The sequence below is a fragment of the Euprymna scolopes genome, chromosome 1 (assembly GCF_053919585.1).
Source record: "Euprymna scolopes isolate OS-2025 chromosome 1, ASM5391958v1, whole genome shotgun sequence".
Lineage (NCBI taxonomy): Eukaryota > Metazoa > Mollusca > Cephalopoda > Sepiida > Sepiolidae > Euprymna > Euprymna scolopes.
Genome location: NC_136482.1, coordinates 82,801,631 through 82,806,082, shown reverse-complemented (window position 1 = coordinate 82,806,082; position 4,452 = coordinate 82,801,631).

The following is a 4,452-nucleotide window of genomic DNA, read 5'->3' as shown; positions in this document are numbered from 1 at the left end:
CTTATCTTTGCATTTGTTTACAGTCGTTCTGAGCATATATATATATATATATATATATATATATATATATATATTATTATTATTATTTCCGCAGCCAGACAACGTCACAGCTCACAAAAGCCATTACAGCCAACAAACCGGAAGTCCAAGACTCGAGATTCGCTCTCATTTGGGTTCATCAGTTAGACATATCCGAATTCGGGATTCGAAACCCGGGCTTCTTGCATGCAAGCAAACCGCCATACACACAAAAAAGTCTATTAGCTAACACAGATCAAGAAAACCATATATAGTCTGCCAAGACCGAAAGAGCCGTTGAGTATTCGAGCAACGTTTAAAGCTTGCCAGAAGTTCAAGAGATGAGTTTTCAAAAATAAAGTTGTAGAAAATAATAAGCTAGAATTTGGGGTCAGAAAAAATTAATTAATACCATCTAAATTATTGAAATCTGTCACGATTCATATAATATGAATAGCTAACATTAGAAAACAGAATATGCAGTGATGCGATTTTTTTTTTTTTTGTTCCTGCATATGAAAATATTTTTAGGATACGATTGACACTAAGACTATTTTTCAGGCAGCTAATCATTCGAAAATCTTAAAATCGAGGTTTTATTCGATTTAAAAAAATATGTTGCCATTTTCTGGAAATATTTGTTTTAACTTTTTGGCTGGAAAACATTTTTTCCACAGACTTTAAGTTATTTTTTTTATTTACCCCCTCATAATTAAAATTATTTTTAAAGTTGAAAAGTCAATGTACGCATAACAAGTTTTACCACATATAAAGAGTATAGATTGAAGAAAGATATTTTGGTTTAATTTTTATCGTACGCCTGAAATTTTTATGAGGGGTTGAAAGAGCTTGTTATTATTTTTCTTAGAAATCGCAAATTAGCTTTAAAAAAATAAATCACCAATTTCGCTTTGAATCCTTTTTTCGTCCGCGTCCCTGCGTGCCCATACATTTTATTAATGCCGCGACCTTACGATCAATGATTACATCAACAATTAAATATTGTGTTATATTTCTCAGTCGTTTTTTATTAAATAGAATTTTATTTTTAAATGCCAAAAGAAAGTAAAAAATAAATAGCAAGTGAGAGTATAGACGCTTATGTTATGTACTATTTGGCTACTATTTCATACGGGTTTTACCCTTATAAAATTTAATGAGCGTTTTTTATAGGGCTTAAATCAAATTTACCACTTATGTGTAAAATGCTTTTCAGGATACGAAAATTTGAAGATACAAAAGCCAAGCCGGAATCAATTTATTTTGTATCTAGAGGTTATATCGTAATAATTACAGTAAGTAGTAAAACGCAGTAATCTAAGTCATGCAGGACTTTTATTTTAATACTAAACTACCCGTGACCCGTTGGGTCAGTATGTTATATTAGCTATGGAATTCATGTATGAGCGTGACATTTGTGACGTAAAGAAAATGTTTTTTGTGACATAACAGAAACATTTCTATGAAAGTATATTAAAATGAAAAAAGAATATAGATAGATTGCTATGGGTCGTTCTGGTTATAATTGTTTATTTTTGAAAACTTACAGCCATTGAATTATAAGTGGTTTGCCATACTTACAGGTAAATATGCACTGAACAGATACCATAATACTAAAAGTTAAATTCAAATTTCGATATATCTTTAAATTTAAACGCGAAAGAAAAAAACAATTGGGACGCTGAAAAGGTACACAGTAAAACAATACGTTTTATTGTCGCGTTGATTATTTATTTGTAACGCAATTTTAAAAACAACATATTTTCGAGGTTATTTATTTATATTGGTAGTGTAGAAGAAAATGTCTGAATGTTTTTAAGAAAGGTGAATTAAAAACTGGAGAATAATTTTTTTTTTAAAGGCGGTGGGTAAATCGCCATTGTAAACTGCTCTTATGGTTGTCAACGGATTAAAGTAGATTTATTTGTAAGAAAATTGCGTTAAAATAACTTAAACGTAATACGGAAATGAACGATGTAAAAAAAGCTGAAAGTATTAACAATTGTTTATTTGGATAATTTAAACGCAAAAAAAAACAATTGGGACGCTGAAAACGTACACAGTAAAACAATACGTTTTATGTTCGCGTTGATTATTTAATATAATATATATCGTATATATGAAACATGTCGATGATTATGCGTATTATTTGTAATCACGTTTTGCGTTGGCTTCTCATACCTTGAAGATTTTTATTCAATGCATTTAAGATATTCGCTTTTCTAAGGACGTCCGTTTGTTCGAATGAAACCGCTCCAGCGATTTGTGTTTATTTGTTTACGCTGTTATAGGTTTATGTTTATGTACGCATGCACAACTGGAAGTCGTAAACCGAATGTTACAACATGCATTACAAGGTCATTAGAGTTTTATAATTATATCGATGAACCTTGAAAAAAGTGCAAATTAAGTAGTTAATCTTATATAGAAGTAAGGCGTATAAATTATATTCAATTCATGAATTTGACAAAAGAAGAACATGTTTCAATTTCCATGTAAGGAAAGAGAACAAGAATTTACACGGAATAAAATACAGTTATCCAACACTTAATTATTTCGGTTTGAATTGATATGTATTTGGCGGATTTACTACATTCTCTGAAAGGCTATTCCAAGGGCCAGAGATCCTCATTGAGAACGTTACCCCTCTTCTAGTTGTGACATGGTTTTTGATAATGCCGGCGCTTACTGTTTTTTGACACAGGAGTGAATAGTCGATCCTAACATCATAATTCCCATCGAGAAGAAAGTTTAAGCATTTATATATCTGTTAAAACTGGCTCAAACAAATTCGTGATTTTACAATTTCGAGACAACTAATCTACTGGAACACCGCGCTCTCTTATTAACATAGCGAGTATGGCGTGTATGAGAAAATCAGCAGCAGCCGTAGGATAGCTAGCTCTCGAAAATATTAGCAGCAGAACCTGTTAAAGCATTTATGCCAATTGACAAGTGTGCAAACGCTGAAATCACGGGAAAGAGAGAAAAAGAAACAAAGGACAGCACGTGGTCGCGCAAGAAAATAAAAGTGCTCATCGGGGAAGATGAGCGTGTTAAACTGAGGACGACAAAGCGGTGGCTAAGGCCGATATGATATCACAAATGATATCAGGGTTTACCCCCTAGCGCTCAAGGAACAAAAGATTAAACGCTTCGAATTGGATTTCGTGGAACAGATCCCGTAGTCTAAGCACAATTCGAATAACCGAACGTTGAACACTTTCTATGTGTAATATACCACTGATTAAATATGGGGCAATAACATGGAGACAATACATTATCTTGTTCAATTTTTGTATTTTTTTTTTCTGATATTTTTTTGCGATTTTTTTTACTGGGATTCCTTTTGAAATTCGAAGAAATAAGCAAAATGTAATTCGGATGAAAATAAAATATTGGATACGATTTTATTCTTTCATTACTTTTTAATTTCGAAAATAGCTTCAGGGTATTTAGTTATTTCCACGTCTAAATATCAGCTTTTTAAATGCTCTAAATGAAAGGATTATTTTGATACGCGGTAATGGAAAGTTTTAGAAAAAGATTGCGTTGTTTTTTACACCCAGCTCCAACATGCAACTCTGAGTATTTGTTTTTGTCGTTTTAAGATAAACCCAGACATACTAACATACACACAGACAACTGCAATGTAGTCATTTTCTACCTCTTAATTAAAAGATAGGAAATTGAAATCAGTTTTTAAAGTTACAGAAGGTTCTCATGATATAGAGGGCAGTTGTCAGTGTGCATGTTTGTATGTACAACTAAAACTAAAGAACAACAAAACAAAAATGTACATAGAGTTGATATTTTCTTAGCCGGCGTTGCCCCGGATGAATAGTATGTTAAATTATTGATTTTTTTATTCTAAATTGTCGCAGATTTAATCCGGGGAAGGGTACTAACTAGAGGAATGTAATTCAAATATTTTAATCAAGGAGTTACTTCCTCTATGCCAACTCATTTCACGAAGAATCTATATAAAAGAGTTGTGTGTGGAGAGAGAAAGAAATAGGTTTGGCGGAGAATAAAGAGGGGATGTGGTGGGGAGAATAACACTGAAGGAAGGTGAAGCAGGGGAAAATAGTAAAGTGTTAGAAGTTTTAATAGAAATAGGTTACACTCTTTTCCCTGGCAACGCCAGGTAGCTCTGCTACTTATATATATATATATATATATATATATATATATATATATATATATATATATATATATATATATATTGATCTCATTTTATTTCTTTTACATAAGTAGCCTTTGTTAAGAAGGCACTGAAAACTATAGTTTTGCTAAATGCTGGTCTGTGTTATTAGAAATAAAATATTTTCATATTCATTTCTGCTCAATATTTGCTAATTATGAAGAAAGAAGAAGATTCATTCCTGCTTTTTTTTCATAGAAATTAGGAAAATTAATAAGAAAATCTTTTAA